The 26,552-nt window shown below is 39.5% G+C and overlaps 2 long non-coding RNA genes across 2 annotated transcripts; both read left to right on the top strand.

Moving 5' to 3' along the window:
- Window positions 1–823: 823 nt before the first annotated feature.
- Window positions 824–1,406, top strand: LOC126088542 (uncharacterized). The gene is made up of 3 exons (XR_007519963.1): window positions 824–958; window positions 1,079–1,149; window positions 1,294–1,406. It is a non-coding gene; the product is annotated as an uncharacterized LOC126088542 (long non-coding RNA).
- An 8,175-nt stretch (window positions 1,407–9,581) lies between these two features.
- LOC126088543 (uncharacterized) lies at window positions 9,582–10,164 on the top strand. The gene is made up of 3 exons (XR_007519964.1): window positions 9,582–9,716; window positions 9,837–9,907; window positions 10,052–10,164. It is a non-coding gene; the product is annotated as an uncharacterized LOC126088543 (long non-coding RNA).
- Window positions 10,165–26,552: the final 16,388 nt, after the last annotated feature.

Genomic DNA, 26,552 nt, shown 5'->3' with positions numbered 1-26,552 from the left:
TGTAATTGATATTTGCTTATCTGGATAATTATTCGGTATCAGACGCTTGACAATGGCTTTTTCGTAAAGGCAATGTTACTCGTAGTTGACCGTGAAATAAAATTGAAATAATCGGACTTCGTAGTTAAATCGTTTCCAAAGACTGCTGCGGTAGGTGCGGACTCATAATCTAAATCTCAATATTACAATAATTTGCCAGCCATGCCAAAACGTCGTACAGAGGTGATTGTCTACTAAACATAAAAAAGTTACACTGTTAGTTAAATCTGATATATTCAATGAATAAGCCTACAGTTCATAATCCTACTTACTTTTATAAATATAAATTCTTTACAGAATCGAGTGCCTAGTGTGGTTGCAACTCGCAGTAATTTTCTATAACACGAAATATGGCGGTGTGCCAGACAATAAAATAAAATACGTGCTTCTCGCACCACTTCAACCAGAGCTCTCCTTTCTTAATCGAACATACGAGTAACGTAATTGTGCTTTTGTTTTGTCAGCGACACAGCGCTGCAGTTGTGTGCCATAGGCTTTATTTATTTGTCACTGATTATTTATTTAATTAATATTTCGCGTTTCCGAGGAAACTCACGCTCGGCATGCAAATGTGCCTTTATATTGCCCCCTGAATTGCGAGGCGAAAGGACACACCTGCAGGCGAGCAATTCACCTAAAGGCACAAGAAAATCTAAGTTATCTACAACTATTTACATCACCTACATTATACACATTATATACAAACTTTGAATGACGCGGGTGCCCCGTAAAAGTTCTTATGTTGGCAGATAGAGTGAGCGCATGCGCAGAAGCGTCTGTGTGACTGCCGTTATGTCGTACAGTTAGATCACGCGGCACAGTATTGCAGTTCATATTGTTCGTGTGCGCGCGTCTCTCAGTCGTTGCACCAAGAAAATATTCAACCAAGATTACATATGAAGACTACATTCTATGACAGGTAACTTAGTTTTAAATTTACAATATTCGTTATAACACAATACAACTTAGATTGTTGAATGTTCTTAGTTACATAGTATTGTTTTGAAATACTTCAAAGAAAAATGTCCGTATGTTTCAGGTGCGTTGACCTATACACATCGTGTCGTTATCACAGTTCATATTCATCTGCTGCACAATAATTTTTTACAGGTTAGTATCGTCGTGGTAAAGTTTTTTGATCAGAGTAACATCGTTGTATAACAACGTGATTAATACATAAGCGTGTCCATTTCCTATTTCCATTATAGTCGTTGTGATGCAGTTCGTTGTGAGTAAAAGCATTGTTTATTACAGATCAGACGTGACCCGCCGAGTAATTGGTCCACGTGCAGTTCGTTTTTTACATTCCGTGGAAGCTTGGTTGTAGAACCTCGGACGGCACATAGCTGGCGTCGATCCTAGGACAATCCAGGTAAGAGTGTCCGTCACATTTCGAGAACATTTCATTCCCTGAAGTTCCAACCAAAATTCTTCCACCCGTCGTGTTGTTTTCTGGACAGGCACTTTGTGTCCATTTAATCCAGTTAACATCTTGAAGTTAGGTACTGTAGTAATGTCACTAGACGATGCACGAATTATGCACTTCACATTTTCAGTTTTTTGCTGAATATAGCTCACCTAAATGTTCGTAGTTATTAATCAAGGAAATCATTCATCGCGTTTACATAGGTACGATGCATAATGAATGGCATTAACCGTTTCCTTCACATAGGTTTCTGCGTAGTTGCAGAGTTAGTAATGTTCGTTAATGTCCGTGAACAGAGGTTCACTATGCAATGTCTTTTTGGCAATCGTTTTGTTCAAATTTTTACATGATACATCAGTTAAAAAAAAAGTAATTATACATACACACGTCACATATTTTCTTAGTATAAACATAATACAGTTGCACATAAACATGTTTACATCATCATTACATCGCTATAGGTTATTACATTGTGTCACATTTGATTACATGAATTGCAGATATTTACGTCCTCTTTATCGGTTTTGTGATGTCACCTGAAATTAAGATAGGTTAGACACAACATTCATTACATCAGTAGGCAAGACCAGGCGTTTTCACTACTCAATAAATATTCAAAATAGTAAGAGAGAGAAAATGTTCGATTCCTCGCGTTTTGTGCGTGTGTGTAGAGTGTCTGTGTGGCCTTGACTACTGGTAGATGCTTTTCGTGTTGAGAGATGTGCGTCTAATCTATTTCTCAAAGTAAAAAATCGCTTCACAGATGACGTCTGTCAGTTCGTCAGGTGTCATACCAAGTCAGTGGTACCTACAGTCACAAATGTTCCGTGAAAAATTAATATATCATTCACTGCTACGTAATCATAAATTTTACTTTAATATTCAGTCTTCTCGGTGGAGCCGCGGCGTTGAAAGAAAAGTTCTTCTGTCTTCAACTGCGACTCTGGAACGCTGAAATGAAAATTTCTATACTACTTATTATCTGTGTTGTAACGAGTTGCTTAGCAACGTTTTGATGGGTATGACTTTGACATTATTCAGCATGAAATGCTCTAAGATCTCGGTGTGCGTATAGCCCAATAATTTTGTTAGTTCTACGATGTTGTAACAGATACGCACCAGGGTGCGGTATGTTAACAATTATATAAGGTCCTTCATATAGCAGACGCCACTTAGCGTTGCGTCGTTTGAGTGCAACAGATTTATGATGAGTACGAAGTAGTACAAGCATTCCTACCTCGAATTTTTGTTTTCTTTTTATTATGTTTCTGTGATGTTTGTTTCGTATTTGTGCGTGATGTGTCAATGTAGTCAATACTTCTTTTATTTTCTGTTCAGGTGTGATTTCCTTGTCTGACAACTTAGGTAATGGTTCTATCCACTGATCGTTCTGTTTGCAATTGAACATGATCTCGTTAAGTGTAATTTGTATCGTAAATATTTAAGTTATTGTGTACGTCTTCGAAAAGACTTAGGTAGGACACCCAATTAGTATGTTTTGATGAAATATAGGTCCTCATGAATCGATTTAATTCTCGGAAAAGTCTCTCAGTCGCGTTACATTGTGGACTAAACCTCGAAATAAATATACTTTTAATGTTATTGTCCTTCAAGAAATTTCTCCATTTGTACCCAGAGTAGTATGCTGCATTATCTGACAGAATTGCTTTAGGTTTTCCCACGTGCGTCAGGTAATCACTTGAGAATCTTCGTATTATAGCACTTGCAGTGGCGGATTTTAAAGCATAAAGTTTTACATGTTTAGAAAATACATCGTAAAAAGCTAAGATATATTTGACGCCTCCAGAGCTTGCTGGATGCGGTCCACTGATGTCAGTACACAGAATTTCCAGGGGTTTACTGGGTAAAATAGAATGTAAATCTGTTTTTGTGGATAAATTCTGAGGTTTTGATTTTTGACATATGACACATGTTTTCAGTTCCCTGTAAATTTTTCTTCTCATATTGCTAAAATAACAGTATGTGCTGAGCTTTGCCAAACACTTTTTCGTCCCATAATGACCCCAAACTAAGTGTGTGTGCCAAATTAAATTACGTTCAGACTCTTCGGGAATGCATACACACCAGTTAGTAGCATTTGGATGTCGTCGATAAAATAACACATCATTGTGTAACTTGTAATACTTAGTCGAAGGATGATTTTGTTTTTCTACCAGTAATGTTATTATCTTATACCAGTGAGGATCAGATTTTTGTAATTCAGCCATGTTTCTGCACATATCAATATAATATTGGTGATACTGCTTGTCTTGCATTAAGAGAATCCTGTAGTCATTTATATTTTCTAAGTCACTGTTGGTATCATTCATACCTTGTGGAAGTCTAGACAAAGTGTCCGCAATGGTGTTGTCCTTGCCTCTTATGTACTTAATTTCAAAAGAGTAGTTCTGAAGTGTAACTGCCCATCGTGATAGTCTAGGATGTACAAGTTTACAAGTTAACAAAAATGTCAGGGCCTGGTGATCGGTGTAAATTACTGTATGTTTTCCAAATAAATAATAATTGAATTTCTTGAATGCCCATACTATGGAAAGTGTTTCTAACTCAGTAGTCGAGTATGTACGCTCACATTCAGTTAAAGTACGACTTGCAAACCCAATAATTCTTATCTGTTCCTTTTCTTTATTCTTTATAACTTGAAATAAGCAACAGCCCAAGCCAGTACGTGAAGCGTCACAAGTCATACAAAAATCTAAATTGAAATCTGGATGGCTCAATATGTTAGCATTCACTAAAGCATGTTTAATTGTATTAAAGTCATTCTGGCACTGTTCCGACCAGATCCAAACTTGATTCTTTCTGAGTAGATTTAGCAGATGTTTACTGTTCAAAAGTGGTTGTGGCAAAAAACGTCTGAAAAATGAACATAGCCCAAGGAATGATTTTAACTGCTTTTTAGTTTGAGGGCTAGGAAAGTTTCTGATAGCATCTAATTTACTGGGATCAGGACGTATGCCCTGTGAATTAATGATATGTCCTAAATATTTTACCTCACTGCAACCAAATTTTGATTTTCTTAGGTTGGCTGTGACTCCAGCTTGTGCAAATTTTTCTAAAATTCTTTGAAGTGTGTCAACGTGTTCATTCCAGGATTGTGTAGCTATCAGTATATCATCTACATAGTGTGTGACTGTCTCAACTAAATCGTCGCCTAGCACGGTATCCAGGGCTGTAATGAATACCCCAGAGCTGACATTCAGTCCGAAGGGTAGAACACAAAACTGATAGGTTCGCCCCCCGAACATAAATGCAGTATATTTCCGAGAATCAGGAGTGATACCCACCTGCCAAAACGAATTAGCGAGATCTATTGTGGAAAAATATTTTGCATCTAGAAATTTCTGTAATTGCTCTTCTAAATTTTCAGGTTTTGTGTGAACCGGTAAAATTATTTCATTAATAGCTCGTGCGTCTAACACTAACCTAATGCTTCCATTTGATTTTTTGACAACAAGTAGAGGACTACAGTAAGGTGAGGTGGATGGTTCAATGACCTTCCAGTCTAACATTTGTTTTAATTCTTGCCACACAGCAGGTCGTTGAGATAACGGTACGTTATATGTCTTGTGGTAGAAGATCTTGTGAGGCTTAACTTCAATCTTGTACACATACGTGTTGATAACACCTAATCGTTTGGTAAAAACTTGTAAATATTTGGATAACACTTCCTGTAGTTTTATACGTTCATGTACACTGAGAGCTGTAGCTTCACTTATCTTATGATCAAGCAATGTTTTCAAGTCCATTAGCTCTGCGTCAGATGAGTGTGTTTGCATGTCTTGAATATCTTTGTCAAGTACTAACTGAACCTTGTACCCTGTACAGTGTTTGTCATGCTTTAGAGTTCTCCTGTCCAAATCAATAATAATTACCCTGCTTTTATCATTTAAAATACATTTACCTTTGGAGAAGTCTATAATGCAGTCCTTCTCGCTCATAATATCTATTCCTAATATGCAATTAGTCACAAGGTTTTGTACAACCAGGAATGGCCATTGTACGGTTCCATTACCTATTTTAACGTTTACAAAAACTTGCTTCGTAACCCTACATGACTTATTACCTAGTGCAGTAGTTATTTTACAGTTTTGGGCAGGAAACTCAGGCACAGGTTCCAATTCACACATCTTTTTATAAAAATTAAAAGATAAAACGCTCACAGCTGCACCTGTATCTAGGACAATAGTAGTTGGAATCCCACCTACTACACCAGTAGTGGATGCTAAAACAATTTCATTTGTGTTTAAACGACATTGTGTACTGTCTTGTAAAAGTTCATCTGATATATTGTTATTGTGGTTGTATCTTATAAATAAAACAGGTAGTTTTTGTTTAGAATTACTCGGCATATCATTATTCTGTTGTTCAAGTGTGGTGTCAAATAACTGATTAACATTGAAGCCGCCCCCCAAGAATTCTTCAGCCACGATCTGGGGCAAAGTAGTGACTGTTTCTAGTTTGTTGGATTAGCATTTGTACTAGGTACTGACACAGACTGAGGTTGTGCATCAGGTGTCATTTCTATTATATTCACATTCGGATATTGCCTATTATGATCTCCAAACTTTTGCGGTTGTTGTTGCTGTTGCGCATTATAACTTACCTGTCGGTCGTAAGGTATGCTCCAATTTTGTCCTGGTGGCTGCTGTGGTAAAGCAGAGTTTGAATGAAAGTACTGATCGTTACGAGTCCAACCTTGATGCTGTCTTGGCTCGTAGTTATTATTATTTCTATTTCTGTTTGTGTTTTTGTTATTACCTTTGTATCCGTTGTTACCGTTGTAGTTATTACCGCGGTGCCTTTTGTATGGATTGCCGCATGAAGTGTTATTACTGTTGTAACTATTGTTTGTATTGGAATACGCGTGTTGATTTTGATTTCCGTACTGAGACGGCATGTGAGTTTGCTGTTTTTGTTGTACCGCGTATCCAACTGTGGGCGCGCCAGAATTGTGTTGGCAAGCCTGCATGTTTTGCATACCACTAGTGTAAACATTGTGGCTGCTGTTTTGCCGCGCGAAGCGCTGGTCTTCAAGTAACATGTCAACCGAATCTAAAGCTGTTAAAAAATAATCTGAATCGTCATCCGGGATATGTAGAAGTTTTTCTTTAATGTTGAAAGGCAATTTGGCCTTCAACGCACGGAGTATATCACGCGTTGCGACTGGTTCGTCTAAAAAGTGTCCCATGTTCAAGTATTTTTCAAAATATCTGCGTAAGTTGCCATTTTTACTGTTAAAAGTTTCAGGTTCTAAAATTTGTCTTCTGAGTCGCTCCTGGACGGATTGCGACCAGAATTTGTTCAGAAAAGCACGCTCAAACTCACTGTACGTGGTACATACGTCAGCTTGACTGTATGCCCAGACAGCTGCCTCGCCTTGGATGTAACCGACAATATATGAAATCTTTTTCCGGTCACTCCAAGTGCGTGGAAATGCGTTACTAAAAGATTTAAGAAAAATCACCGGATGAATGGTTCGTTTTTCTGGGATAAAAATCTGAAATTGCCTGTGTTTCATTAAGCTTTCGTCTTCCTTTGCATTATGATATGGATTTGTCCCACTGTAATTACTGCTATGTCCAGCTGGCGAGTAATTACGATAATGTTGCTGTGGTTTACCATGATAATAGCTTGTGTTTGTGTTTGCACATCGTGGTATGTGTTGTAGTCGTGGTGCGTTTTGTTCTTGTGTATTTGTCGTGTGCGGAATGTGTGTATCATACTCGAATGTATATTGGTTTCTGAACTGTACATTTTGACTGATATTTTCGTTACATTCAGACTGTGGTCGATCGGTGAATTGTCCCATGGGTGCAGTGACGGATTGTACTGCGTCACTGATCAGCTGTTTGTTATTAGTAATGTATTGCGCTACGGAGTCGTGCACAATTGTTGGTAAATTTTCACGTAAGCATGTATCAAAATGTTTGTCTTTGTTCACTACCCAATCATTAAATTCTTTATTAATATTTTCAAAATGAGCTGTGGCATCAGTTTGTAAGATGTCAGTCAGGTGTTGTTCAACATTGTCAAATTTATTCTGTACGTCAGTAATTCGTTTTTCAAGGTTGTCATGTAGTGAAGGATATGTTTGAATTTGTTCAGTAAGAACTTCACACGTGACATTAAGGTTTTTTACTTGTGTCTGTAAAAGTGCTACGTCAGTTGTAGTCTTTTCTTGTCTCGTATTAAGCTGGGAAAATTTAGTACTGAGTTCAGTCATCTGTTTGGTCAGTGTGGCCTCTATAAGTTCCACACGTTTACATAAAGTGTCATTACCTGTCTTGAGTGCTATGAGGTCAGATTTAATTGCGTCATTTTGTGTCTTTAAGGTTGCTATGTTTTCGGCGTTCTGTTTGATTAACATTTGTAACACGTCGGCAATGTTTACCGTTTGCAAGGTCTCTACCCCCGCCGCGTCATTAGACGTGACGTCATGCATTAACATGGGCTCTGATTGAGACTTTGAAATTTTTGTGGTGGACGGGCTATTGTCAAAATTTTCGTCAACACTTGCGTCAATGTTTGATGAATCGTCACTACCGGTTGCTGTCGTAAAGTCATTTTCTAACACTTGTCTCACGTCCGAGTCGGATTGCGTCTGAATAGTACGTCCTTGCTGTTCCATTTTTGCGTATTGTTTTCTAGTTATTACCATGCCACACGTGATATATGTTTCAAGAAAATATTTGACACTGATTTTAAAATAAAATGCAGTTGAGCATGAATCGCTCGTAGCAACAATGGCTGTCTATTAATTTAAAAATATAAACTGAATTTGAGATTATTGGTAATGGCTGCTGTCCATGTTACTACGTATCGTACAGAAGTCGGCCATATTGTACACTCGTGTATTGGTATTGTTGCATACGTTATTGTTTAGGGAAAAGTACTGAGAATGAAATTTATCACTGAAACTGTTATGCGGAAAAGAAACACTACAGAATTTACTGAAAAGCTAATACACTGAATTATACGTCTGGTCAAGCCTGCCAATGCAAGGATGCTGCGTCTTACCTTATTTTGCTGGAAGCTTCTTTGCGTCTTCCGGCAAAATTTCAGAATTGCAATGTCTTCAAATTTTGTTATCTCTCATACATTGACGTCCAGGTCCAGAAAGTTGATTTTTTACATGAAACAAAGAGAACAATGTAACAAATGACAAAATAACAAGTCCGACACGCAGTCGCCAATATAAAATAAATAAAATAAAAATCAAATAAAATATTAATTATTTTAATGTTAATTATTCTGTATGATGGTGATTGTAATTGTAATTGATATTTGCTTATCTGGATAATTATTCGGTATCAGACGCTTGACAATGGCTTTTTCGTAAAGGCAATGTTACTCGTAGTTGACCGTGAAATAAAATTGAAATAATCGGACTTCGTAGTTAAATCGTTTCCAAAGACTGCTGCGGTAGGTGCGGACTCATAATCTAAATCTCAATATTACAATAATTTGCCAGCCATGCCAAAACGTCGTACAGAGGTGATTGTCTACTAAACATAAAAAAGTTACACTGTTAGTTAAATCTGATATATTCAATGAATAAGCCTACAGTTCATAATCCTACTTACTTTTATAAATATAAATTCTTTACAGAATCGAGTGCCTAGTGTGGTTGCAACTCGCAGTAATTTTCTATAACACGAAATATGGCGGTGTGCCAGACAATAAAATAAAATACGTGCTTCTCGCACCACTTCAACCAGAGCTCTCCTTTCTTAATCGAACATACGAGTAACGTAATTGTGCTTTTGTTTTATCAGCGACACAGCGCTGCAGTTGTGTGCCATAGGCTTTATTTATTTGTCACTGATTATTTATTTAATTAATATTTCGCGTTTCCGAGGAAACTCACGCTCGGCATGCAAATGTGCCTTTATATTGCCCCCTGAATTGCGAGGCGAAAGGACACACCTGCAGGCGAGCAATTCACCTAAAGGCACAAGAAAATCTAAGTTATCTACAACTATTTACATCACCTACATTATACACATTATATACAAACTTTGAATGACGCGGGTGCCCCGTAAAAGTTCTTATGTTGGCAGATAGAGTGAGCGCATGCGCAGAAGCGTCTGTGTGACTGCCGTTATGTCGTACAGTTAGATCACGCGGCACAGTATTGCAGTTCATATTGTTCGTGTGCGCGCGTCTCTCAGTCGTTGCACCAAGAAAATATTCAACCAAGATTACATATGAAGACTACATTCTATGACAGGTAACTTAGTTTTAAATTTACAATATTCGTTATAACACAATACAACTTAGATTGTTGAATGTTCTTAGTTACATAGTATTGTTTTGAAATACTTCAAAGAAAAATGTCCGTATGTTTCAGGTGCGTTGACCTATACACATCGTGTCGTTATCACAGTTCATATTCATCTGCTGCACAATAATTTTTTACAGGTTAGTATCGTCGTGGTAAAGTTTTTTGATCAGAGTAACATCGTTGTATAACAACGTGATTAATACATAAGCGTGTCCATTTCCTATTTCCATTATAGTCGTTGTGATGCAGTTCGTTGTGAGTAAAAGCATTGTTTATTACAGATCAGACGTGACCCGCCGAGTAATTGGTCCACGTGCAGTTCGTTTTTTACATTCCGTGGAAGCTTGGTTGTAGAACCTCGGACGGCACATAGCTGGCGTCGATCCTAGGACAATCCAGGTAAGAGTGTCCGTCACATTTCGAGAACATTTCATTCCCTGAAGTTCCAACCAAAATTCTTCCACCCGTCGTGTTGTTTTCTGGACAGGCACTTTGTGTCCATTTAATCCAGTTAACATCTTGAAGTTAGGTACTGTAGTAATGTCACTAGACGATGCACGAATTATGCACTTCACATTTTCAGTTTTTTGCTGAATATAGCTCACCTAAATGTTCGTAGTTATTAATCAAGGAAATCATTCATCGCGTTTACATAGGTACGATGCATAATGAATGGCATTAACCGTTTCCTTCACATAGGTTTCTGCGTAGTTGCAGAGTTAGTAATGTTCGTTAATGTCCGTGAACAGAGGTTCACTATGCAATGTCTTTTTGGCAATCGTTTTGTTCAAATTTTTACATGATACATCAGTTAAAAAAAAAGTAATTATACATACACACGTCACATATTTTCTTAGTATAAACATAATACAGTTGCACATAAACATGTTTACATCATCATTACATCGCTATAGGTTATTACATTGTGTCACATTTGATTACATGAATTGCAGATATTTACGTCCTCTTTATCGGTTTTGTGATGTCACCTGAAATTAAGATAGGTTAGACACAACATTCATTACATCAGTAGGCAAGACCAGGCGTTTTCACTACTCAATAAATATTCAAAATAGTAAGAGAGAGAAAATGTTCGATTCCTCGCGTTTTGTGCGTGTGTGTAGAGTGTCTGTGTGGCCTTGACTACTGGTAGATGCTTTTCGTGTTGAGAGATGTGCGTCTAATCTATTTCTCAAAGTAAAAGATCGCTTCACAGATGACGTCTGTCAGTTCGTCAGGTGTCATACCAAGTCAGTGGTACCTACAGTCACAAATGTTCCGTGAAAAATTAATATATCATTCACTGCTACGTAATCATAAATTTTACTTTAATATTCAGTCTTCTCGGTGGAGCCGCGGCGTTGAAAGAAAAGTTCTTCTGTCTTCAACTGCGACTCTGGAACGCTGAAATGAAAATTTCTATACTACTTATTATCTGTGTTGTAACGAGTTGCTTAGCAACGTTTTGATGGGTATGACTTTGACATTATTCAGCATGAAATGCTCTAAGATCTCGGTGTGCGTATAGCCCAATAATTTTGTTAGTTCTACGATGTTGTAACAGATACGCACCAGGGTGCGGTATGTTAACAATTATATAAGGTCCTTCATATAGCAGACGCCACTTAGCGTTGCGTCGTTTGAGTGCAACAGATTTATGATGAGTACGAAGTAGTACAAGCATTCCTACCTCGAATTTTTGTTTTCTTTTTATTATGTTTCTGTGATGTTTGTTTCGTATTTGTGCGTGATGTGTCAATGTAGTCAATACTTCTTTTATTTTCTGTTCAGGTGTGATTTCCTTGTCTGACAACTTAGGTAATGGTTCTATCCACTGATCGTTCTGTTTGAAATTGAACATGATCTCGTTAGGTGTGTAATTTGTATCGTAAATATTTAAGTTATTGTGTACGTCTTCGAAAAGACTTAGGTAGGACACCCAATTAGTATGGTTTGATGAAATATAGGTCCTCATGAATCGATTTAATTCTCGGAAAAGTCTCTCAGTCGCGTTACATTGTGGAATAAACCTCGAAATAAATATACTTTTAATGTTATTGTCCTTCAAGAAATTTCTCCATTTGTACCCAGAGTAGTATGCTGCATTATCTGACAGAATTGCTTTAGGTTTTCCCACGTGCGTCAGGTAATCACTTGAGAATCTTCGTATTATAGCACTTGCAGTGGCGGATTTTAAAGCATAAAGTTTTACATGTTTAGAAAATACATCGTAAAAAGCTAAGATATATTTGACGCCTCCAGAGCTTGCTGGATGCGGTCCACTGATGTCAGTACACAGAATTTCCAGGGGTTTACTGGGTAAAATAGAATGTAAATCTGTTTTTGTGGATAAATTCTGAGGTTTTGATTTTTGACATATGACACATGTTTTCAGTTCCCTGTAAATTTTTCTTCTCATATTGCTAAAATAACAGTATGTGCTGAGCTTTGCCAAACACTTTTTCGTCCCATAATGACCCCAAACTAAGTGTGTGTGCCAAATTAAATTACGTTCAGACTCTTCGGGAATGCATACACACCAGTTAGTAGCATTTGGATGTCGTCGATAAAATAACACATCATTGTGTAACTTGTAATACTTAGTCGAAGGATGATTTTGTTTTTCTACCAGTAATGTTATTATCTTATACCAGTGAGGATCAGATTTTTGTAATTCAGCCATGTTTCTGCACATATCAATATAATATTGGTGATACTGCTTGTCTTGCATTAAGAGAATCCTGTAGTCATTTATATTTTCTAAGTCACTGTTGGTATCATTCATACCTTGTGGAAGTCTAGACAAAGTGTCCGCAATGGTGTTGTCCTTGCCTCTTATGTACTTAATTTCAAAAGAGTAGTTCTGAAGTGTAACTGCCCATCGTGATAGTCTAGGATGTACAAGTTTACAAGTTAACAAAAATGTCAGGGCCTGGTGATCGGTGTAAATTACTGTATGTTTTCCAAATAAATAATAATTGAATTTCTTGAATGCCCATACTATGGAAAGTGTTTCTAACTCAGTAGTCGAGTATGTACGCTCACATTCAGTTAAAGTACGACTTGCAAACCCAATAATTCTTATCTGTTCCTTTTCTTTATTCTTTATAACTTGAAATAAGCAACAGCCCAAGCCAGTACGTGAAGCGTCACAAGTCATACAAAAATCTAAATTGAAATCTGGATGGCTCAATATGTTAGCATTCACTAAAGCATGTTTAATTGTATTAAAGTCATTCTGGCACTGTTCCGACCAGATCCAAACTTGATTCTTTCTGAGTAGATTTAGCAGATGTTTACTGTTCAAAAGTGGTTGTGGCAAAAAACGTCTGAAAAATGAACATAGCCCAAGGAATGATTTTAACTGCTTTTTAGTTTGAGGGCTAGGAAAGTTTCTGATAGCATCTAATTTACTGGGATCAGGACGTATGCCCTGTGAATTAATGATATGTCCTAAATATTTTATCTCACTGCAACCAAATTTTGATTTTCTTAGGTTGGCTGTGACTCCAGCTTGTGCAAATTTTTCTAAAATTCTTTGAAGTGTGTCAACGTGTTCATTCCAGGATTGTGTAGCTATCAGTATATCATCTACATAGTGTGTGACTGTCTCAACTAAATCGTCGCCTAGCACGGTATCCAGGGCTGTAATGAATACCCCAGAGCTGACATTCAGTCCGAAGGGTAGAACACAAAACTGATAGGTTCGCCCCCCGAACATAAATGCAGTATATTTCCGAGAATCAGGAGTGATACCCACCTGCCAAAACGAATTAGCGAGATCTATTGTGGAAAAATATTTTGCATCTAGAAATTTCTGTAATTGCTCTTCTAAATTTTCAGGTTTTGTGTGAACCGGTAAAATTATTTCATTAATAGCTCGTGCGTCTAACACTAACCTAATGCTTCCATTTGATTTTTTGACAACAAGTAGAGGACTACAGTAAGGTGAGGTGGATGGTTCAATGACCTTCCAGTCTAACATTTGTTTTAATTCTTGCCACACAGCAGGTCGTTGAGATAACGGTACGTTATATGTCTTGTGGTAGAAGATCTTGTGAGGCTTAACTTCAATCTTGTACACATACGTGTTGATAACACCTAATCGTTTGGTAAAAACTTGTAAATATTTGGATAACACTTCCTGTAGTTTTATACGTTCATGTACACTGAGAGCTGTAGCTTCACTTATCTTATGATCAAGCAATGTTTTCAAGTCCATTAGCTCTGCGTCAGATGAGTGTGTTTGCATGTCTTGAATGTCTTTGTCAAGTACTAACTGAACCTTGTACCCTGTACAGTGTTTGTCATGCTTTAGAGTTCTCCTGTCCAAATCAATAATAATTACCCTGCTTTTATCATTTAAAATACATTTACCTTTGGAGAAGTCTATAATGCAGTCCTTCTCGCTCATAATATCTATTCCTAATATGCAATTAGTCACAAGGTTTTGTACAACCAGGAATGGCCATTGCACGGTTCCATTACCTATTTTAACGTTTACAAAAACTTGCTTCGTAACCCTACATGACTTATTACCTAGTGCAGTAGTTATTTTACAGTTTTGGGCAGGAAACTCAGGCACAGGTTCCAATTCACACATCTTTTTATAAAAATTAAAAGATAAAACGCTCACAGCTGCACCTGTATCTAGGACAATAGTAGTTGGAATCCCACCTACTACACCAGTAGTGGATGCTAAAACAATTTCATTTGTGTTTAAACGACATTGTGTACTGTCTTGTAAAAGTTCATCTGATATATTGTTATTGTGGTTGTATCTTATAAATAAAACAGGTAGTTTTTGTTTAGAATTACTCGGCATATCATTATTCTGTTGTTCAAGTGTGGTGTCAAATAACTGATTAACATTGAAGCCGCCCCCCAAGAATTCTTCAGCCACGACCTGGGGCAAAGTAGTGACTGTTTCTAGTTTGTTGGATTAGCATTTGTACTAGGTACTGACACAGACTGAGGTTGTGCATCAGGTGTCATTTCTATTATATTCACATTCGGATATTGCCTATTATGATCTCCAAACTTTTGCGGTTGTTGTTGCTGTTGCGCATTATAACTTACCTGTCGGTCGTAAGGTATGCTCCAATTTTGTCCTGGTGGCTGCTGTGGTAAAGCAGAGTTTGAATGAAAGTACTGATCGTTACGAGTCCAACCTTGATGCTGTCTTGGCTCGTAGTTATTATTATTTCTATTTCTGTTTGTGTTTTTGTTATTACCTTTGTATCCGTTGTTACCGTTGTAGTTATTACCGCGGTGCCTTTTGTATGGATTGCCGCATGAAGTGTTATTACTGTTGTAACTATTGTTTGTATTGGAATACGCGTGTTGATTTTGATTTCCGTACTGAGACGGCATGTGAGTTTGCTGTTTTTGTTGTACCGCGTATCCAACTGTGGGCGCGCCAGAATTGTGTTGGCAAGCCTGCATGTTTTGCATACCACTAGTGTAAACATTGTGGCTGCTGTTTTGCCGCGCGAAGCGCTGGTCTTCAAGTAACATGTCAACCGAATCTAAAGCTGTTAAAAAATAATCTGAATCGTCATCCGGGATATGTAGAAGTTTTTCTTTAATGTTGAAAGGCAATTTGGCCTTCAACGCACGGAGTATATCACGCGTTGCGACTGGTTCGTCTAAAAAGTGTCCCATGTTCAAGTATTTTTCAAAATATCTGCGTAAGTTGCCATTTTTACTGTTAAAAGTTTCAGGTTCTAAAATTTGTCTTCTGAGTCGCTCCTGGACGGATTGCGACCAGAATTTGTTCAGAAAAGCACGCTCAAACTCACTGTACGTGGTACATACGTCAGCTTGACTGTATGCCCAGACAGCTGCCTCGCCTTGGATGTAACCGACAATATATGAAATCTTTTTCCGGTCACTCCAAGTGCGTGGAAATGCGTTACTAAAAGATTTAAGAAAAATCACCGGATGAATGGTTCGTTTTTCTGGGATAAAAATCTGAAATTGCCTGTGTTTCATTAAGCTTTCGTCTTCCTTTGCATTATGATATGGATTTGTCCCACTGTAATTACTGCTATGTCCAGCTGGCGAGTAATTACGATAATGTTGCTGTGGTTTACCATGATAATAGCTTGTGTTTGTGTTTGCACATCGTGGTATGTGTTGTAGTCGTGGTGCGTTTTGTTCTTGTGTATTTGTCGTGTGCGGAATGTGTGTATCATACTCGAATGTATATTGGTTTCTGAACTGTACATTTTGACTGATATTTTCGTTACATTCAGACTGTGGTCGATCGGTGAATTGTCCCATGGGTGCAGTGACGGATTGTACTGCGTCACTGATCAGCTGTTTGTTATTAGTAATGTATTGCGCTACGGAGTCGTGCACAATTGTTGGTAAATTTTCACGTAAGCATGTATCAAAATGTTTGTCTTTGTTCACTACCCAATCATTAAATTCTTTATTAATATTTTCAAAATGAGCTGTGGCATCAGTTTGTAAGATGTCAGTCAGGTGTTGTTCAACATTGTCAAATTTATTCTGTACGTCAGTAATTCGTTTTTCAAGGTTGTCATGTAGTGAAGGATATGTTTGAATTTGTTCAGTAAGAACTTCACACGTGACATTAAGGTTTTTTACTTGTGTCTGTAAAAGTGCTACGTCAGTTGTAGTCTTTTCTTGTCTCGTATTAAGCTGGGAAAATTTAGTACTGAGTTCAGTCATCTGTTTGGTCAGTGTGGCCTCTATAAGTTCCACACGTTTACATAAAGTGTCATTACCTGTCTTGAGTGCTATGAGGTCAGATTTAATTGCGTCATTTTGTGTCTTTAAGGTTGCTATGTTTTCGGCGTTCTGTTTGATTAACATTTGTAACACGTCGGCAATGTTTACCGTTTGCAAGGTCTCTACCCCCGCCGCGTCATTAGACGTGACGTCATGCATTAACATGGGCTCTGATTGAGACTTTGAAATTTTTGTGGTGGACGGGCTATTGTCAAAATTTTCGTCAACACTTGCGTCAATGTTTGATGAATCGTCACTACCGGTTGCTGTCGTAAAGTCATTTTCTAACACTTGTCTCACGTCCGAGTCGGATTGCGTCTGAATAGTACGTCCTTGCTGTTCCATTTTTGCGTATTGTTTTCTAGTTATTACCATGCCACACGTGATATATGTTTCAAGAAAATATTTGACACTGATTTTAAAATAAAATGCAGTTGAGCATGAATCGCTCGTAGCAACAATGGCTGTCTATTAATTTAAAAATATAAACTGAATTTGAGATTATTGGTAATGGCTGCTGTCCATGTTACTACGTATCGTACAGAAGTCGGCCATATTGTACACTCGTGTATTGGTATTGTTGCATACGTTATTGTTTAGGGAAAAGTACTGAGAATGAAATTTATCACTGAAACTGTTATGCGGAAAAGAAACACTACAGAATTTACTGAAAAGCTAATACACTGAATTATACGTCTGGTCAAGCCTGCCAATGCAAGGATGCTGCGTCTTACCTTATTTTGCTGGAAGCTTCTTTGCGTCTTCCGGCAAAATTTCAGAATTGCAATGTCTTCAAATTTTGTTATCTCTCATACATTGACGTCCAGGTCCAGAAAGTTGATTTTTTACATGAAACAAAGAGAACAATGTAACAAATGACAAAATAACAAGTCCGACACGCAGTCGCCAATATAAAATAAATAAAATAAAAATCAAATAAAATATTAATTATTTTAATGTTAATTATTCTGTATGATGGTGATTGTAATTGTAATTGATATTTGCTTATCTGGATAATTATTCGGTATCAGACGCTTGACAATGGCTTTTTCGTAAAGGCAATGTTACTCGTAGTTGACCGTGAAATAAAATTGAAATAATCGGACTTCGTAGTTAAATCGTTTCCAAAGACTGCTGCGGTAGGTGCGGACTCATAATCTAAATCTCAATATTACAATAATTTGCCAGCCATGCCAAAACGTCGTACAGAGGTGATTGTCTACTAAACATAAAAAAGTTACACTGTTAGTTAAATCTGATATATTCAATGAATAAGCCTACAGTTCATAATCCTACTTACTTTTATAAATATAAATTCTTTACAGAATCGAGTGCCTAGTGTGGTTGCAACTCGCAGTAATTTTCTATAACACGAAATATGGCGGTGTGCCAGACAATAAAATAAAATACGTGCTTCTCGCACCACTTCAACCAGAGCTCTCCTTTCTTAATCGAACATACGAGTAACGTAATTGTGCTTTTGTTTTATCAGCGACACAGCGCTGCAGTTGTGTGCCATAGGCTTTATTTATTTGTCACTGATTATTTATTTAATTAATATTTCGCGTTTCCGAGGAAACTCACGCTCGGCATGCAAATGTGCCTTTATAGATCCCATCGTTCTACCATTCCTAGACCGGCAAGGGAACTTGCTGTTCCAACAGGACAAAGCACGTCCGCATGTATCCCGTGCCACCAAACGCGCTCTAGAATGTGTAAGTCAACTACCCTGGCCAGCAAGATCTCCGGATCTGTCCCCCATTGAGCATGTTTGGGACTGGATGAAGCGTCGTCTCACGCGGTCTGCACGTCCAGCACGAACGCTGGTCCAACTGAGGCGCCAGGTGGAAATGGCATGGCAAGCCGTTCCACAGGACTACATCCAGCATCTCTACGATCGTCTCCATGGGAGAATAGCAGCCTGCATTGCTGCGAAAGGTGGATATACACTGTACTAGTGCCGACATTGTGCATGCTCTGTTGCCTGTGTCTATGTGCCTGTCGTTCTGTCAGTGTGATCATGTGATGTATCTGACCCCAGGAATGTGTCAATAAAGTTTCCCCTTCCTGGGACAATGAATTCACGGTGTCCTTATTTCAATTTCCAGGAGTGTAGTATAAGTGAGCGTGAGGTCGAGCTTAGAATAGAGAAGGCGCAGTCTTACTTCAGCCGAAGGTAGATTTTGATGGGCTGGAGGCGCTGCACGAGCATTTTGGAAACTGCAAGACTCGTCTGGTGTTCGAGGAATGCTGTGGCGAAATCAAGATGAAACCATATCCAGACGTAGTTGAATTGGGTGGCCACCTCTCATGACTCATGTCAGACATCGTAGGTTGGGAAAACAGGTAAAACAGGACCGACGGCGAACTGTAGCGAATCTAACATCAGACTTTAAAGCTGGGCAGTGTAAAAGTTAGCCTGAACACCAGGGCACCAAACGCTGCTAATGATGAGCCTACACAGCCGACGACTAATGCATGCGCCAACGTTAACACCGTGACATCGGCAACTGCTACTGGAATGGGCAAGTGACCATCGGCACTGGTTATTGGCACAGTGTCAGAGTGCTGCATGGTCCGATGAATCCCCATACCTTCTCCATGAAGCCGCAGGGATGGCGCGAATCCGTCGTCTTTCAGTGAAAATAAGTCTTTGAAAGCTGTACTTCCGGACGGAGACAAGCTAGCAGCGGCTTTATTACGCTTCGGAATCATTCACGTGGGCATCCACGGGTCCAGTGGAGCTCGTACAAGACGCCATGACGGCCAAGGAGTATCTACGCTGGTCGCAGATCACGTGCAGATCCTCATGACAATCATGTTTCCAGTGGCATTTTCAGCAAGATAATGCGCTCTGTCACAATGCTAGGAGTGTGATAGAGTGACTCGAAAAACACAGTAGCGAGTTCCAATTGATGTGCTGCCCCCTCCTGCTTCCGACTCGACAGATCTGAACGCGATGGAACACATCTGGGATGCAAACGAACGTGGCGTCAGAGCTCATCACTACGCTCCCCGGAATTTACGGGAAACGAGTGTGCAGATGTGCTGCCACTTCCCTCCAGCGACTTACCTAGGCCTCATTGCTTCCCTGATACGATGCGTCGCCGCTGTTCTTTTTATATTTTATTTTCTTTTTTTCGGTCACCAGTTTTCTGACTTGTTTGATGCGGCCCGCCTCGAACTTATCTCCTGGTCTAACCTCTCCTTCCCAGAGTAGCACTTGCAACCTAGGTGCTCAGTCATCTGTTGGATGTTTTCCAATCTCTGTGTTCCTCTACAGTTTTTGCCCTCTACAGCTCCCTCTAGTAGCATGGTAGTCATTCCCTCATGTCTTAAAAAATGTTCTATCATCCTGTCCCTTCTCCTTTTCAGTGCTTCCCACATATTCCTTTCCTCACCGATTCTGCACAGAACCTCCTCATTCTTTACCTTATCAGACCACCTTATTTTGAACATTCGTCTGTAGCGCCACATCTCAAATGCCTCGATGCTCTTCTGTTTCGGTTTTCCTACAGCCCATGTTTCACTACCACACAATACTATACTGAAGACGTACATTCTCAGGAATTTCTTCCTCAAATTAAAGTCGATATTTGATATTAGTAGACCTCTCTTGGCCAGGAATGCCTATTTTGTCATAGCTAGTCTGCTTTTGAGGTCATCTTTGCTCCGTCCGTCATTGATTATTTTACTGCCTGGGTAGCAGAATTGCTTAGCTTCATCTACTTCGTGACCATCAATTCTGATGTTAAGTTTCTCGCTGTTCTCATTTCTACTACTTCTCACTGCCTTCGTCTTTCTTCGATTTACTCTCAGTCCATACCGTGTACTCATTAGACTGTTGATTCATTCAGAAGAGCATTTAATTCTTCTTCGCTTTCACTGAGGATAGCAATGTCATCAGCGAACCGTATCGTTGATATCCTTTCACCTAGCATTTTAATTCCACTCCTGAACCTTTCTTTTATTTCCATCATTGCTTTTTTGATGTACAGATTGAACAGTAGGGGTGAAAGACTACATCCCTGTCTTGCGCCCTTTTTAATCCGAGCACTTCGTTCTTGGTCGTCCACTGTTTTTATTAATTCTTGGCTCTTGTGCATGCATATTACGTGTTTCTTCCTATAGCTGACTCGTATTTTTCTTAGAATTTCGAACATCTTGCGCCATTTTACATTGCCGAACGCTTTTTCCAGGTCGACAAATCCTATGAACGAATTTAGATTTTTCTTTAGTCTTGCTTTTATTATCACCCACAACGTCAGAATTGCCTCAAGTTTCTTTTCCGCTGCTGTTATCCGTGCCAAAGGTGGACATACCTGCTATCAGGTAGGTGATAATACTGTTCTGACTCATCAATGTATGTCACCACTTTAAAATTCCGAATATCAGAAGATGTCTCAAGCTTCTGTCGAAAACGACCATCGTGAAATAAATATTATTTAGAGATCGTGGCTTCGGAAGAAACATCTTTCCATTGTATCGAAAGTTCCCTACCAACACAAAACACGTGTAACCTACGAGTATGTAAATTTAATTGATTTTCTCACTGTAGCTAGTGTAATGTGAAAATTTATTCCTGAGGCGCGAGCGTGTTCTCTGCAAAGTCTGACTCATCTTGAAAAATAAGTCAGTATTAAAAATACTGGGATTAAAACGGTATGGCGAGTGATTCTTCCTGCTACAGCGGTTTTCAACCACTGCATGGCAGCAGATAGGGAGACAACACTGTGGCTTTCCCCGATTATGTAATACGTTTTATCTTGTTACTTACTGAAACAGATAGACCCTGACATTTGAGGTAAAAGTGCATTCCCCGACTGCGGTGAACGAAAAGTCACTCCAAATGAAATTATGAGAGATTCCTCTTCTCGCTGCCAACAAACTTCTAACGGACTAAATATCTAGAAGCCTCTGAATGAACGAAACTGCGGTGCGTCAGCTGCAATCAGGGTTATTGTCTGCGACAGTACGTCGACTCCGTTCTCTCGTCAACATCAGGAGCAGTTTGCCGTAACCTTGGGTAACAGTTTGCAAACTATCGCTACTGCTGCGTTTCATCATCGTAATTAAGATAAATGAAGGTTGCTGGCATATATTAAGAGCGCTATTGTCTTTCAAGAGAAATCAGAGCGCCAGTGTTCCCCTCATAGTTTCTGTGAAGGCCTATCTGTATGACCGAGAATAAAAGAAATAAAACTTCGTTTTATTATGCATACATTTTTCCTTTAATATAAACCGTACTGTATAGACACAGATCATACCGAGAAACTTTAAATGGTTGTTAATCGGTGTTTCGGGGTATTTGTCTTTACTCATTCGTGAAATATGGTGAAATATTACTGAACGGTTTAGTTCTTTTGTTTCGGTTTTTCCTTTAAAGATGAGTGAATTAAACGAAATTTAGTGTTATTTGTACTGCACTATTTCTCTCTGAAGAATACCGTGCACACAAAATGACGTAGCACAGTCAAGCCTGATGTCTGTACAGTATTTAATCCAACTGCAGAGAGATCACGAACAATGACTTACTCAGTTCACTAGGTAGGTAACATACAGTGTATCTGTATTTTTTTTTAAATGAAATGAACCGCGCCAGCAAAGGAACTTTTTCGTGTACTTGATGGTGCTGATCTAGTAGAGCTTTTTTACATTAATTTGATCGTCCAAGGCATTGGCAGATACTGAGATAGATAAAAGTTTGGCCCCTAGACTGCTAGATGAAACCTAGATGCAACACAGTGGCACCGTAATTAATGCCAGGGTAAATAATCCAGTTTCCTCCCGCAATTTCAACTGCCACTTGTGCGGGATGATTTCTTAGACAAGATTCATTAGCCTTGGTCTTTATTCACATGAGAATGTTACAGAGTATGCCGAAGAAGGAATGTGGATTAGCTCAAAAGGAACCTTCAAAGATTTCTCTGTAGTTCTCCATATGATGTTAGGTGTTGTGGTTGGAAAGAGAGCCAACACCGTTTTATGAAAGGAGGCCGAAATGCACGTGTTTTAGCTCACGCAGGCTGGCGTCAGGTCTGGAACATGACAAGGAAATTAGAATTTAGAAAAACGGACGTAGCTGGTGGAATACTTAACTTTAATCCATTAATGATGAACGTCGGTCTTGACGGTACATGATTCACAATATCAATAGTAACTGATAATGGCGCCTTGCTAGGTCGTAGCAAATGATGTAGCTGAGGGCTATGCTAAACTATCGTCTCGGCAAATGAGAACGTAAGTAGGCAGTGAACCATCGCTAGCAAAGTCGGCTGTACAACTGGGACGAGTGCTAGGAAGTCTCTCTAGACCTGCCGTGTGGCGGCGCTCGGTCTGCAATCACTGATAGTGGCGACACACGGGTCCGACGTATACTAACGGACCGCGGCCGATTTAAAGGCTACCACCTAGCAAGTGTGGTGTCTGCCGGTGACACCACATTAGGTGTTAGGCCTATAAGTATTATTCTTTAACTATTGCTCTACTGTGTTGCGTAAGTGCATTGACACACTAACTCTGCCAGAATCCTCCCAACAAATGCAAATATATAAATCCCTTTTATAGTAGGGCATTGATTTTACGCCGGCCGATGTGGCCGTGCGGTCTAGGCGCTTCAGTCTGGAACCGCGTGACCGCTCCGGTCGCAGGTTCGAATCCTGCCTCGGGCATGGATGTGTGTGATGTCCTTAGGTTAGTTAGGTTTAAGTAGTTCTAAGTTCTAGGGGACTAATGACCACAGATGTTAAGTCCCATAGTGCTCAGAGCCATTTTTATTGATTTTACGTGCTCGTCACATGCAGTTTCATTTCTTAGCATTACCTATTAGAATCTAAAGAAAGATGGTTTTTCGAAGCTCGTTACTGACCTATTATGTCCAATATCTTGCACGTATCCGTTTTTAAAGAGATCTCAGAGGTAAAAGCTGGACAACGGAAGTAAAAATTTGTTGGGTTAATTAACGCGAGAATGAACTATCATAATTCCATGAAAAGTTGTTAAGAACACTGACATTTTAGTTTCTAAGGTTACATTACGGTTTGTCCCTATCTAGACAACCCTCTTCGAGCCCATTTCTTAACATAGCATCTCAAGCTGCAAGCTCCCCGATCTCATAAAAGTTGCCACTGAATAATTACAATTGCTAGGGCTTAATCGCGGAAAACTCGACTTTGCAAGTCACGAATATCGATGAACTATCACTACAGCGAAGCCGCTACTGATGCATTACTGCTGAAATTTGTCTAAGAAATTACAAATTGGCGACGACACTACGATTTCTGACCTCAATGAATCTACCTTTTCTCCTTCATAGAGAACTCACTATCGGTTCTAAGATTCCACAAGATAATAGATTAACAATACAGCCCTTTTGGCAAATACGTGCTGCTACTGCATGTTGAGCGGTGTGTTCCTTGCCTCGGGGCATGCTATTTGTTCACTCTTCTCTACAGATAACACGTATCCTCTTACCAGTACTGCCATCTGGCAGAACGAACTTATTCCTGAAATTTGCAAAATAAAGAGCGGGAAAGGTTTTGTCGTTTAATGAAACACCCGTCATGCTGATCGCAGTAGAGGATAATCTTCAGACTCTTGGGAAGAGTGCACTGAAAGCTTCCCCTGTTGTTATTTTGCACTCACATTTTGATAAAATCTCTCTGGCTCCTTAAGTTTACTAACAAGATGACTATTTCTGCCCCCACGTGGTTCAAAGCACCTTCCGAAATTCTTAAGGGTCGTTGCGTCCTCCAGCAGTGACCAGCACCACTATAAATTCACCTACATATAGAGGGTGTCTCAAACCTTTAGGGGCAAATTACGAGGTGCATTCAAGTTCTAAGGCCTCCGATTTTTTTTCTCCGGACTGGAAAGAGATAGAAGCATGTACATTGTTTTAAAATGAGGCCGCGTTCATTGTCAATACGTCCCAGAGATGGCAGCACCGTACGGCAGATGGAATTTTACCGCCAGTGGCGAGAATGAGAACTGTTTTAAATACCTGAAATGGCGACGTTTTCCTTACTTGAAGAGCGTGCAATCATTCGTTTTCTGAATTTGCGTGGTGTAAAACCAATTGAAATTCATCGACAGTTGAAGGAGATATGTGGTGATGGAGTTATGGATGTGTCGGAAGTGCGCTCGTGGGTGCGACAGTTTAATGAAGGTAGAACATCGTGTGACAACAAACCAAAACAATCTCGGGCTCACACAAGCCGGTCTGACGACATGATCGAGAAAGTGGAGAGAATTGTTTTGGGGGATCGCCGAATGACTGTTGAACAGATCGCCTCCAGAGTTGGCATTTATGTGGGTTCTGTGCACACAATCCTGCATGACGACCTGAAAATGCGAAAAGTGTCATCCAGGTGGGTGCCACGAATGCTGACGGACGACCACATGGCTGCCCGTGTGGCATGTTGCCAAGCATTGTTGACGCGCAACGACAGCATGAATGGGACTTTCTTTTCGTCGGTTGTGACAATGGATGAGACGTGGATGCCATTTTTCACTCCAGAAACAAAGCGCCAGTCAGCTCAATGGAAGCACACAGATTCACCGCCACCAAAAAAATTTCGGGTAACCGCCAGTGCTGAAAAAATGATGGTGTCCATGTTCTGGGACAGCGAGGGCGTAATCCTTACCCATTGCGTTCCAAAGGGCACTACGGTAACAGGTGCATCCTACGAAAATGTTTTGAAGAACAAATTCCTTCCTGCACTGCAACAAAAACGTCCGGGAAGGGCTGCGCGTGTGCTGTTTCACCAAGACAACGCACTTGCACATCGAACTAACGTTACGCAACAGTTTCTTCGTGATAACAACTCTGAAGTGATTCCTCATGCTCCCTACTCAACTGACCTGGCTCCTAGTGACTTTTGGCTTTTTCCAACAATGAAAGACACATTCCGTGGTCGCACATTCACCAGCCGTGCTGCTATTGCCTCAGAGATTTACCTGTGGTCAAAACAGACTCCTAAAGAAGCCTTCGCAGCTACCATGGAATCATGGCGTCAGCGTTGTGAAAAATGTGTACGTCTCCTGGACGATTACGTCGAGAAGTAACGCCAGTTTCATCGATTTTGGGTGAGTAGTTAGTTAGAAAAAAAAAATCGGAGGCCTTAGAATTTGAATGCACCTCGTAAAACAGGTCTACAGCCGGATATTTTCAGATAGGGAACCAACAGTCAAAAATACATATTTATTGTGTGATGGACATACGTAAACAGTGCGTACCGCATAACGACAACGTAGCTCATAGCAATATTGTTTAAAACGACGATCGCCAGCCTCAATCCTTTAACTGCAACAGCGCATGCAATTTGGGCTCACGCTCGCAAGGATCCCGGGTGTCTGTTGTATGCTGGAGCAGGCAGCGAGTGATAAACTGGGTACACCCCTCACCACCATACAAACGTACTGTATACATTAACGTTTGCTCAGAACAAACAAGTATCAAATATTTTAAACATAGCTGAACAACAGCAACGGTTTCACGTAATAAAATTATAAACAGCCACCATTTGCAATGGATAAAGAAATTCTTTACCTAGGTTTCGACAACTATAAAGTTGTCTTCTTCAGAAGGTAACCTAAGGGCAATGAACATTAGCTTACATTAGAAACTTATAAGCCAAGACTAAATTTTAAGACAAATTAGAGAACTCTTGCATTACAGAAGTATGATAACGACGACTGCTGCTTACAATTTTACGTTAGTAAGGACTAATGTACCATCGTCGTTTTTACAATTGTCAGCGTAGATCCATGTATCAAAAATAAAATATAGCCCTAGAATTAGGGTTTGTCACGTTAATATAAAATAGCTCATGCATCTTGCAGAGCTCTCAACCGACTGAGTGTAATCGGCGAGCGTAGTTACTCTGAAAACAGGGCAGGTGGCGCTCGTGCCGAGAAACATGTGCCAATTGGCGTACAAAGGCAACGTCTAAATTATCAGTATTAATAACGTCCTTAGGTAGAGTACAATAAAAAAAGGAAGGAAATTAACATTCCCGTTAT

The sequence above is a fragment of the Schistocerca cancellata genome, chromosome 6 (genome assembly GCF_023864275.1).
Source record: "Schistocerca cancellata isolate TAMUIC-IGC-003103 chromosome 6, iqSchCanc2.1, whole genome shotgun sequence".
NCBI lineage: Eukaryota > Metazoa > Arthropoda > Insecta > Orthoptera > Acrididae > Schistocerca > Schistocerca cancellata.
The sequence above is the reverse complement of the archived record's forward strand: the minus strand, read 5'-3'. Positions and strand labels throughout refer to the sequence as shown.